Genomic DNA, 13,117 nt, shown 5'->3' with positions numbered 1-13,117 from the left:
AGAAATATATGTATATATGTCTATATCTGTTTGCTTATTTCCTAGAATAAGCTTCAGTTGATCATACTTCTATCAGCATGTCCATTTTCGGGAGGCTGAATGACCAATACAGAAGCTATTGCAGGCAATAACTGGACTTAAATAAGATACTAAAATATGTGCATCAAGCAATAGTTTGCTCTCTTATAATTGGCCCTTCATAAAATGCTTTATACAGCTAAGAAATCCTAAAGACATATGTAATTTCTTGCCTTTATCATCGTAGCTTGAAATTTTACCTAATATATTTTGCATTCTTTAACACAGAATATGATGTACCGATGCTAGATAACAGTTTTAATTACTTTTTAATTTAGAAATAGGAACATAAATCCCAGTAGAAATAGAGCAATAGAAATAATTGAAGTCAATTACCTGAAAGCATGTTTTGGATACTTCAATGATAATACTTGTTTCCTGCCTGTAATTAGACTTCATTTGGTTCTTCTACTAAGTCAAGATTCAGTTAAAGATTCTTAAAAGGGACTGATATTTTTTACTCAGCTCAGTTTTGATAAACTTGAACAATTACCTGCATTGGGAATAATCGAATAGGGTTTTAAATTTAAATGCTGATAACAAAATCTATACTAAATTTAAGAATGGTGGTTGAAGTTGAAATACATCTAGAAACCCATTTCAGAAAGAAATACCTATTGTTAGAAAAAGTGAAAAATAAATGAGCGAAACAGTTTAAACAGCATCATCGCTGCAATAAAGTAGATTCTTACAAAATTTAAATAAAGATACCATAAAAAGAATTTTCCCCAAAGTGGAAAGTATCTTATTTTAACAAAACTTTTCTCACATATCAATATGGAATAGGTAGGAAAATCTGAGATAATATGAGAATATGTTGAAGACTAGATTATCAATGTGACACGCAACTTCAGCCCACAATTGCAGTATTTTCCTTAGTTTTTAGAATGTAAGAAGAGATCTCTTGTTCACTGAGAACTTACTATTTGCCAGATGGTGTGCTATATAGTTTCCTTTGGGGTTATCATGGTGGTCCTCTTTTTAAAAATGCAAGTATACCTGGTGGTTATAACATATCTGAGTAATTATCAGATCTCTTTTCCTTAGGAAGGAGACTGGGTAGAGAAAGGAGTTTCCTGGAAAGGGAAATAGAACTGAATAAAGAAATAAAAGGCACACTAAGACAAATTTTGAGCTTGATTGTTACACATTAAGTGGGTAAGAATCTAGTATTCTCTGTCAATGAAGAAGATTTCATATGAATATGAGAGTTATTTTTGATGGTATTGCTAAAAGATTACAGAAGCTTGTGAACGTTAATTTCTTATCAGATGATGAATATTTCACTCATCATTTTCTTTATCGTTCTTGAAATAATGTACATTTTTCACCTTTACCATCTTGGAAGGTGTTAAAATATACAAACATTTTGTTTTAGATGCTAGAATCTTTCCCAGCAATACCGGACCTAGAGGATGGGATTCCAGGAATAAGCAAACTGCAAAGTAAAGCCCACTTGTGTCGATGGATGGAGAGGGCAGAATAAGGGTAAAAGTGGCTTGGAAATTGAAGGAAAGCCCAAAGATCTAATCCACATAGGCCATTTATTGAGATTAAAGAAATCAGATCAAATAAAGGTATGTCTAGGGTTGACTAATGAGAAAAGCAAGTTCTGGGTAATTAATAGAAGGGGGATTTGAGGTTCCCCTTTTACAAAATGCCATTAGTTATCCTATCTCCTGTATGGTTAAAAGCAGATTCCAAAACGAGGTGACTTTATGATTCTTTCCAGTTCTAGAAACGTTTTCATGTTCAAATTTTTGTTCTGATGCATAATAGATATATGGCCTTGGGCAAATTTCTCAGCCTTTTTAAAAAAATGAGAATATTAATCTGTAAAACAGGAACATATTACTTACTGTTCTTAAGAGGATTATGTAAATGCTTATAAAAAGTGTTTTTATAGTGCCTAGAACCTAGAAAGAAAAGCTTGTTAAAAGTCATTTAAGTCACATAACAGCTTGTTCCATTCCCTATAATTAAGTTCTATAATCAGACAATTTGTAATAACAAAATTTCATTCCAGATCTCTTAATTTCAGATACACTGAGATCTATGCTAGCTTTATGAGCAGTGTAACTACAATTTGCTTCTGTCTCCAAATAACAGGTTTGACTTTCTTCTTTTCTTTTATTTTAAATAATACATTTAAGTGAATATTTATGTTAGCATAAATGGGCTTAAATTGATATGCTAAAGGAAAGAAGAATGACAACAAAAATATTTCCTTGTAATATTAATAGAAAATGTCATTAAATAACACTTGTGAAACGCATGACTCCTGAAGATTTTATTTTAGCTAGAACTATGGGTCATGTTACTTGTGCCTTTTTGTGGACTTCCCTAAAATGCGCCATCGGGGCATTTTGATCATAGTTCAATTTTAGCAGAACCATTGAAAAATGACACTGCAGAGGCTATATTATGTAGAGCTATGGGTCTACAGATGCTTTCTCGAAACATTCAGAAGTTTCTATTAGGCACTTTCCTCAAAAAACAAAATTTGGATTCATATATCATTTGCTAACTAACTACTGGCAAACAAGAACATTGAAAACAACTCTTGAGAAAGAGAGAGAGAAACTTCTATGATTCATTCCAGCAAATAGATCAATAAAGAGGTATAATCTTTAAGCAAAGGCTGGTGGTTGGCCAGGAAACAAAGCAAACATTCTGGCTAGTTATTATGGAAACTGCTTGAAAATTGCAGATGCCCTAAATTTTTAGCTTCTGCTGTTTTCCATATCACTTTGCATTTCACAGCTCAAGAGAAAATGCTGTTGCTTAATGACAGAGACAGTTATGTTTGGGCTGCATTTTCCTTTGTGGAGCAGAATTAGCACTCCAGGAAATACGAAATTATGTTTGTTTCAAACTGATAGCTCCAAAAACATACAAAATTAGGGTACAAAGGAAAAGTAATGTGGGGAAAATAACAGGTTGGTAAATAAGTAAACCTTTACAAACTTAAGATGTTTATTTAAAGACAAAGTATTTTTCTAAGTCTGTGTAGTGATTTACTCTAATAAGCTGCCTACAGGACCTCTTAACTGAGATGTCTATCACCTCAAGTTACTCAAGCCAAAGCTATCAAAATGTCTCTAAAACACAAATTCAATCTTTTGAAGAACTCGCTTCTGAGCGCTCATTTTATTGTTCTTTTTAACCTGTGTGATATCTGTTTATTCTCTGACAGTTACACAGAAATCTTACTAGCGATGCTATGTGTACTTTTTCTCCATAATCTATTTCCTTTCTATTTTCGTCAATTTTAGAATGGAAGTTGTCTCCAAGGGAAACGTATGTTCATTTTTCATTGCACAAAAAGTGAGAAAAAGAATAATGAAAAAAGTTACAATGACCTGTAAGACTACCACACTATTTTCTGTTTTGCTTCTAACATTTCAGAAAATATTAACAATCTATAGCAGAGGTTGGCAAATTTTTCTGTAAATGTCAGATAGTAATATTTTAGACTTTGTGCAGCATATGATCTGTCTCAACTACTCAAGTCTGCTACGATAGTGCAAAAGCAGCCATAGATAATATATAAATAATGGGTGTGCCTATGTTACAATAAACATCTATTTAGAAAAACCGAACATAATTTTCTCTAACCTATAGAATAAAGTACTTTTTGCTTTCCAAATCTCATACTGCCATTTTCCTTGCAAGTATGGTTGCTACCAATTCAATGAATTACTTTTTGAGGTCATTATTTGATGGGAGATTTTTTGCTTGAAACTAAGAACTCTCATTGACACAGAAATTTGTAGTAGGTGAAGTTGTGGTGAGTTGGGGGAATGTTAGATTGGTGAGTTGGAACCAAGGGTAGAAAGAATTACACTAATAAACTGTGAAATTGGTTTCTCAAATTCCAGGACATTCCAAAATTATAATTGGTTAAATTAGTACTTATTGTGACCTAAAATGAAGTGACCATCAAAGATAAAATTTATCGATAACTTGTAGCTGCTGCTGTAGAACGAAATGAACATAAGAATAATTTGGTGGGTGGTTATTACTAACTCTGTGTGGTGGGGTGGTTAGTACCAACTCCACTGCACAAACTGAAAAAGAGAGTGGCAGCTTTAAGTTTCTAATTTCAAAATTTTATCCTATGGCCCAGACTTTCTCTTATTATATTAGATAAATCTCATAAATGAAGCTGAAACACCACAATAGCCAAATGAAAAAAAAAAAGGTTGATTCTATAGGCTTCCAAATTACAATATTAGTCAAATTCACAGCCTCATCAAGTATCTTATATGCAATTTAGGTAATTGCTGGAGAAAGGGTCAGGCCCAAAGAATAGGATTGCAAATATATGGAAGGATCAGAGGACTTGAGTTTATACTTGTCCCTAAACCCATTAAGCTTTCCTTGACAACTGAATAAGTTGTCGCATCTCTCTCTATTGTGGTAGTCCATGTCTTAAATTACTGAATCCCCTTGTCTAAGTAATTTGTCTTACTTTAAGGAAGCCAATGTGCTCAATGTATCCATCTAAACACGCATTGTTTTAGTCCAACTTGTAACTAGAATCAGTTCCCAGCAAGTGCTTGGGGCCACCCGGTGACAATGCCAAATCTGCAATCCAAAAGATCTGCAAGATTTAGCATTTTAGTTTTGAATATTGTATTTTCAAAACTAATCTTCTAAAAATTATTTGTTTAGTCCTTAGGAAGAGGAATACACATCAACATCCTAGTCATGCTTCCTCACCTTGTTGTTAGACTTGGACACTTGACTTCTTGTGGTCAATGGAAAGTGGAAAAACCTAAAATGTGCCATATATAAGTAGAAACATTTAATGTGATTGTATGATTGAACTTGAACTTCTGCCATCAGAACAGAGGGTCTCAAATAATGACTCCTTTAACCTTAGCCCTGGAATGAGACTATACGTGGAGCAGAGACACAGCTGATCCACAGTCCGTGAAGAACATGAATAACATTTTTGATCATGAAGAATGAAGTAAATATTTTTGTTGTAAGTCGTTGAGATTTGGATACTTTTTGTTATTGCAGCAGAATTGGCAAAAATATAAGGAATATGGGGCCCGCCTGGTGGTATAGCGGTTGAGTTTGCATGCTCCACTTTGACAGCCCAAGGTTCACCAGTTTGGATCCCAGGCATGGACCTATGCACCGCTTATCAAGCCATGCTATGACAGGCGTCCCACACATAAAGTGGAGGAAGATGGTACAGATGTTAGCTCAGGGCCCATCTTCCTCAGCAAAAAGAGGAAGATTGGCAGCAGATATTAACGCAGGGCTAATCTTCCTCAAAAAAAAAATATATGTATATATAAGGAATAGATAATAGATTGTAAGGATGATTCCAAAGACAAAAGTATGTAATGTTAATTTGGATGGAAATTACAAGTACATGTACATTTTCTATTTATTTTAGATTCAGTCTTTTCTAGAACAACAAATAATTTGAATTATTATTTGTCAACCTGGTAGATTGACAGAAAGTAGTTAAGATGCTACAAATGTCTGTCTAAGTAAATAAGACCGTTCAAGTAAATTTATCATGTGTAACCTGTTAACCTATTTCTAAGTATATCTCCTGAGAGGGCCCAGAAGACAATACTTTCTCAAAGAGATTAAGAAATACAGTGGGGAGGTGAACACTAGCTTTCATTACATCCATATATGTATATTGAATATATAATATAACTTCAGGGAGTAAGGGGCACAAAGGTACAATGTGCTTACTGATTTCAATACAGATAGCTGGATCTCAAGGTGGCAGAAGACAAGCAGTGATTCAACTATGGTGGCAATGTGGGCAAGGTTACCACCACAGGTAACTGACCCCAAATTTCCCCTGCGGTACACAGATGAGCATTTCATTAATGTCCTAATTTTTGTATAAACAAAAATATTACACCTAATGTAAATCTTTTAATGGAGAGTCAAGGAACCTTATTTATTTTCCAGTCTTCATAAGTTGGTCTAAATACTCAAGAAAGAGTCAGTATGAGCAGCTGTTTGTAATGATTAAACTATAAGCTTCAAGAACAAAGAAAATATTTTTAAAAACTAAACTGGTATTTATATTGATGGTTTTGTCCATTTGTCTACTAGGATTTTAGCAAATTAAAATAATTACTGGAATAGGAACAACATATTTAATTAGTAATGGATGGCACTAATTTGGCTTAAATGACAGATAATTTTAGAAATAGGTGGGGTGAATATTAAATGATTCATATTATTTCATTGATTTAATTACTGTTTTAATTATTTAAATCCATAAAGCCATCACATCTTTAATCTTATTAAATGAATAAATTCCAATTTAATATAGAGAAACAATTTTTAAGACATATTTTTCTGGCTATGATGGAAATTTATGAATTGCTGCTTTAGGAATTTTACTTTAAGAACTAGAACCAGTATCCTTTTTCTGGCATGAGTCTAACAAATCATACATTGTGCGTGTTTGCAAGTAATTATATGTGTTTTAACCTTAAATCCAGTGAATGGTTTCACCTGGAAAGAAATCATTTTATGACTAATAGTCTTGCAAGACATTCATTACCAAGTTAAGAATTTAATAATCTAATTATTTAAAAATTGGTTTTGTTTAAATATTTCCACTTTGATTCTTCTTTCTTTGTTAACTTGTAGAAACCTCTTTGGTAAAGTTGTAAGGACACCTTTGGTTGGGTAGAAACAATATTGCATCATGGGTAAGAACATTAAATCTTGGAGAAAGACTGTCTAGGTTTGCACCCCAGCTCCAACCTTACTGCTCCCTAATGTATTTACTTTCAAATCCCTGATAGTGTTGCTGTCATAATTAACTGAGTAGTATACCTAAACCACTTATGAAAGTTCCCAGGACTTACATGTTAACTACTATATATGTGCAAGCTAATTCTCAGTCTTGGCAAGAAAGATCCATGAAATTCAGATATAGTTTAGAAATCCATGTAGTAAAGTTTACATTAAGGAATAGTAAAGGCTTGACTGGCATCAAAATACCCAAATGATTCCTGTGTGTGGAAAGATCTAGATTAGGATTAGAATACTTGAATTCTTATGACTCTATTATTTACATGCTATGGGATTTCAAACAATCATAAGTACTTCTTTATTCTAAAGCAAAGGTAATAACGTTGAGCCTAAACCATAGGATTGAGAGAATTTAATGAAATAAAAGATATGTTTTATAAAATTCTGGTCATTCACCTTCAAAATGGGGACCAGGGGTCCGTTTCTGCAATGGGATTATAATAACTAGGGGTGGATTTGGGAGTGAGTGGCCCTGGCCCATGCTCTTAGGACAAAAATCTCACACAGGATGTCAAGGTCAGTCTGAAGCCACAGATGCAGGACAGGCAGGTGGGAAGAAAACACGATCAGAAAAGATGGGTCTACAAAGGGTAGGCAAGGTGAAATGTACAGGTTCAACAAATTGTATGGAGAGACTGAGAAAGGGAAGGCTTTTTAAAGTCATGAATAGAAAGAGACTGCTTTAGAGTACTAAACTGATCAGCCAGCACTCTCTAAACTGCCATCTAAGTATAAGTCATAAGTATTAAAGAGCATCCCCCATCCATTGATGTCTTTGGTAGACCCTATTGTCCTCTTTATAGAGTTTTAAATGAAGCAACCACAATCTTCCCCTATTAATTCACTCATATGAAAGACTCAATACGTTTAAGCTAGGAAGATTTCTTTAGCTCTATGTTGTAGATCACTTATTCTTTAGTGCTATTTCCTCCTCAAGGCACTTAGGTTGCAAGAGAAGCAGAAATAGTGTTTAGTGTTGTGTTTCTCAACTGTTTCTGGGTAATTTCTCATCATAGTGCAACCAACAAAATCTTCCTGGATCCACCATACTTTGAATTAGTGGCTTTCTTCAGTGACCTATTGCCAATCCTGATTCTCTGATTTTTCTCCTTTATGGTAAGTTGCATTCATGTTATTTTTTCTTTCAGCATTTGTCTTTTCTGCTTTACAGCTTGATGCAGATGGTATTTTCTAAAGATGTGCACACCAATCTTCTATCTATGTATCCATAGAGATATATATCTATCTCCTATCTTACTTGTCCTTATAATTTCATGTTGACACTCTTTGAGAGATGGAGGTATTTTCTATCCTTGAAATGGGTAAATTTTGTACCTGCCTTGATCAATATATTATAATGAAAGTGATGATCTGTGATTTCTGAGGCTTCTGTCTGCCTTTCTCTTGGAAAACTCCTCTTTTGAGGAGTCCTGAGTTGGCTTATAAGAAATCTGCTTACACTGAAATCATTACACTGGAGAGACCACGTGAAGATGCCACATAGAGATAGAGAGAGCTGCCAGAGGAAACCCAGGTGTTTCATCCCCCAGGTGTTCTTACGTATTCTCAGCATGCCTTCAGATTATTCCAGCCCCATTCTCTTAGCCACCTTAGGTGGTGCTAAGTACAGCAGAGATAAGCTGCTATAAGCAAAATAAATGTTGTTGTTTTAAACAACTAAGCTATTGAATAATTTGTTATACAACCTTAACAACTGGGATGGGGCTCTTCAGGAATTGGTAGAATAGTCTAATGAGAGCAAGTCAATGCATGTGACAACATACTTCTATATTCTCCACTCCAATTAAACATGGCAGAGAGAGCCATTCCCTTTGTCTCTCCACCCTTTGAACTACAACTAAATGGACATTCATTGATCAACGGAGGAGGTCCACACAGCACAACATGATGCCTGAGAGACACACACAGCTATACATTTGAGGATGTATGGACTGGCCCTCCAGGAAGTAGTGGAGATAGGCAAGTATTCCCTGCCCTCCCCTGGCAGCCCTGTGCATGTGCAGGGAACGTTTTCCATCCTGATGTGAGTGCCCTGAAAGTGGAAACATCCACAAGCCAACCATAGAAAGAGGCAGCAGCAACACTTAGTCTGCTCGTGATCTCTTTCCCTGTGGGTGGCAGAGTCTAGTGTGCCCCTGAAGCCCTAAGGAGTGGCCCTAGCTAGGTCCCAGTGAGGAAGCCCCATTCACAAAGCACAGTGGCCATGGGACTGCAAACAGAGATGGCAATAGTCTAGATGCTGGGGCAAGAGCACTTCAGGCCCATTTGAGCACACATAGCACTGATGAGCCCCAAAAGAGGGAATGTGCCCCAGATTGATTGTAGGAAGAGGCAGCAGCAGCCCTTAGCCCACTCAAGATTGCTTTCCTGACAGGGGGAGGAGCCCACTTTGCCCCTATGGCCCCAAGGAGTGTCCCTAGCTCAGTCCCAGCAAGGAACCCCTCCCCACCAAGCACAGTGGCTGGAGGACTGAAAGCAGAGATGGCAGAAGGTCTACATGCTGGGGCAAGTGCACTCCAGACTCACACAAGTGCACATAGTACCACTGAGCCTCAAAAGAGGGAATTGCCCCAGGACAACTGTAGGAAGAGGTATCAGCAGCCCTTAGCCTGCTCATGATTGCCTCCCTGGTGATGGGAGCCCACTCTGCCCCTGCCGCCCCAAAGAGTGGCTCTAGCTCAGTCCAGAAGGAAGCCCAGCCCACCAAGCACAGTCCACACAAGCTCCTGAACACTCCCCAGGCTGGCATATGTGTCCATAGTACTCCAACAGCTTCCAGCAGATGGAATGGGACCAGAAACTCTGCTCCAGCTTCCCCCTAGTGGTAACAGGTAGAATCTGTGACCTAACTACCACAAATGCTCTGACAAAAGATTAGTTCATCAAACACCAGGAGAAACTGCAGCAACAACTCAGACTAGAAGGAAAATGACGATTCTTTAGAAACCAACCCTGAAGGCACAGAAATTTACAAACTAAATGACAGATAATTCAAAATAGCTGTCATAAAGGAACTCAATGATTTACAAGAGAATACAGAGAGGCAGTTGAATGAGCTCAGGATTAAAATGAATCTCTTCACCAAAGAGATTGAAGCTATAAAAAAAAAAATCGAGCATAAATTCTGGATATGGAAAACACAATTAATGAAATAAAAAATAATCTACAGTCCTTAAGAAATAGAACTGATGTTATGGAGGAAAGAATTAGTGATTTAGAAGATAAAAATATAGAAACTACAGGTGGAGAAGGAGACAGAACAAAGCTTTTTAAAAAATGAGGGAATTCTTCAAGAAACAACCAATTCAATTAGGAAAAGCAAGATAAGGCTTATAGATATTCCAGAGGGAGAAAGGAGCAGAGAGTTCTTTCAAATATGTAATAGCTGAGGATTTCCCCAACTTGAGCAAGGAACCAGATTTACAAATACACAAAGCTAATAGAATGCTTCATTACATCAGTGCTAAAAGACCTTCTCCAAGGCATATTATAGTAAAACCAGCAAAAGTCAATGACAAAGAAAAAATATTAAGGGCAGCAAGGCAGAAGGAAATAACCTACAAAAGAAACCACATCAGACTTTCAATAGATTCTTGGGAGAAACCTTACAGTCTAGGAGAGAATGGAAAGATATATTCAAAATATTGAAAGACAAAACTTTCAGCCAAGAATACTCTATTCAGCAAAACTTTCCTTCAGATACAATGGAGAAATAAAAGGTTTCCCAGATAAACAAAAGTTGAGGGAGTTATCACCACAAGATATCTCCTACAAGAAATAAAGATGTCCTGAGACTGGAAAAAAAAAAAAAAAGGCAACAGTCTACAAAGTTTTGAGCAAGGAGGTAAATAGACAGACATGATCAGACACCCGTAGCTGTCTATCAGAACAGGGAGGCAAACACTCATTAATAACTTCAAAGATAAAGGGAAAGAAAGCATCAAAAGTAGCTATAGACCCTTCAACTTAGTCATAAACTCACAACATTAAAAACAGAATAATTTGTAACAGCCACAACTCAGAAGGGGAAGAGGAAAGGATGGAACCTGCTTAGGTTAATGGAGATAAAAGCCTATGAGAAAATGGACTATTGCATCTATGAGATCTTTTATACACACCCTACAGTAAGCACTGGACAAAAACATCAGACCAGAGTCACAATTCACAAAAAGAGAGAAAATACCCTCAGAAAACCCCCAAAGTGAAATGGCAGTCAGAAATACAAAGGAAGAGGAACAATGGAAACATCGAACAACCAGAAAACAAAAGATAAAATGGCCATATTAAGCTCACATATATCAATAATCACTCTAAACATAAATGGATTGAATTCTCCTGTCAAAAGACACAGAGTAACTGGATGGATTAAAAAAAAAGACCCCTCAATATGCTGCCTCCATGAAACACATCTCAGCCCTAAAGACAAACATAGGCTCAGAGTGAAAGGATGGAAGATGATACTCCAAGCTAATAGCAAGCAAAAGAAAGCAGGTGTTGCCATACTTATATTAGACAAAGCAGACTTCAAGGTAAAAACTGCAATGAGAGACAAAGAGGGGCAGTATATAATGATAAAAGGGACTTTCCACCAATCGGACATAACACTTAATATATATGCACCTAACACAGGGACACCAAAGTACATAATGAAATCATTAACAGACCTAAAGGGAGAAATTAACAACAACACAATAATAGTGGGCGACCTCAACACCCCACCTACATCAGTGGACAGACCATTCAGATAAAAAGCCAACAAGGAAATAGTGGACTTAAATGAAACACTTGATCAGATGGACTTAATAGACGTATATAGAGAAATCATTCCATCCAAAGAGAGCAGAATATACGTTATTCTGAAGTGCACATGGATCATTCTCAAAGATAGATGATATATTGGAAACAAGGCAAGCCTCGACAAATTTAAGAAGATTGAAATCCTCTCAACAATGTTTTCTGACCACAATGGTATGAAGTTAGAAATCAACAACAAAAAAACCTGGGAGAGTCAGAAATACGTGGAGACTAAACAATAGGGTACTGAACAACCATTGGATCACTGAATAAATCTAAGGGGAAGTTAAAAACTACCTGGAGACAAACAACAATGAAAATACCACATACCAACTCTTACGGGATGCAGCAAAAGCAGTCATAAGGGGGAAATTCACAGTAATACAGGCCCAACTCATCAGAGAAGAGAAATCTCAAATCAGTAATCTTAAACTGCACCTAACAGAACTAGAAAAAGAAGAACAAACAAAGCCCAAAGTCAGCAGAAAGAGAGAAATAATAAAAATCAGAGCAGAAATAAATGAAATAGAGACTAAAAAAATAGTAGAAAGGACTAATGAAACTAAGTTGGTTCTCTGAGAAGATAAACAAAATTGACAAACCTTAGCCAGACTCACCAGAAAAAAAGAGAGAAGTCTCAAATAAATAAAATTATAAACGAAAGAGGAGAAATTACAACAGACACTGCAGAAATACAAAGGATTATGAGAATACTATGAAAAACCATATGCCCACAAATTGGATGACCTAGAAGAAATGGGTAAATTCTTTAGACTCAGAGAACTTCCCAAAACAGAATCAAGAAGAAATAGAGAATCTGAATAGATCAATCACAATTAGAGAGATTCAAACAGTAATCAAATCCTCCAAAAGAACAAAAGTCCAGGACCAGATGGCTTCTCTGGAGAATCCTACAAAACATCAAAGAAGACAGAATACCTATCCTTCTTAAACTATTCCAAAAAATTGAAGAAGATGGAACGCTTCCTATCTCATTCTTTGAAGGCAACACTACCCTGATACCAAAGGCAGACAAGGGCAACACAAAGAAGGAAAATTACAGGCCAATATCATTGATGAACATAGATGCCAAAATCCTCAATAAAATATTGGCAAACAAAATATAGCAATACATTAAAAGGATCATACACCATGATTAAGTGGGATTTATCCCAGGGATGCAGGGATGGTTCAACATCTGCAAATCAATCAATGTGACAAACCACATCAACAAAATGAAGAATAAGAATCACGTGATCATCTCAATAGCACAGAAAGCACTTGACAACATCCGACCTCCATTTATGATAAAAACTCTGAATAAAATGGGTATAGAAGGAAAGTACTTCAACATAATACAAGCTGTATATGACAACCCACAGCCAATGTCATACTTAATGGTGAAAAACTG

This window comes from Equus caballus, chromosome 28 (assembly GCF_041296265.1).
Source record: "Equus caballus isolate H_3958 breed thoroughbred chromosome 28, TB-T2T, whole genome shotgun sequence".
Taxonomy (NCBI): Eukaryota; Metazoa; Chordata; class Mammalia; order Perissodactyla; family Equidae; genus Equus; species Equus caballus.
The sequence above is the reverse complement of the archived record's forward strand: the minus strand, read 5'-3'. Positions refer to the sequence as shown.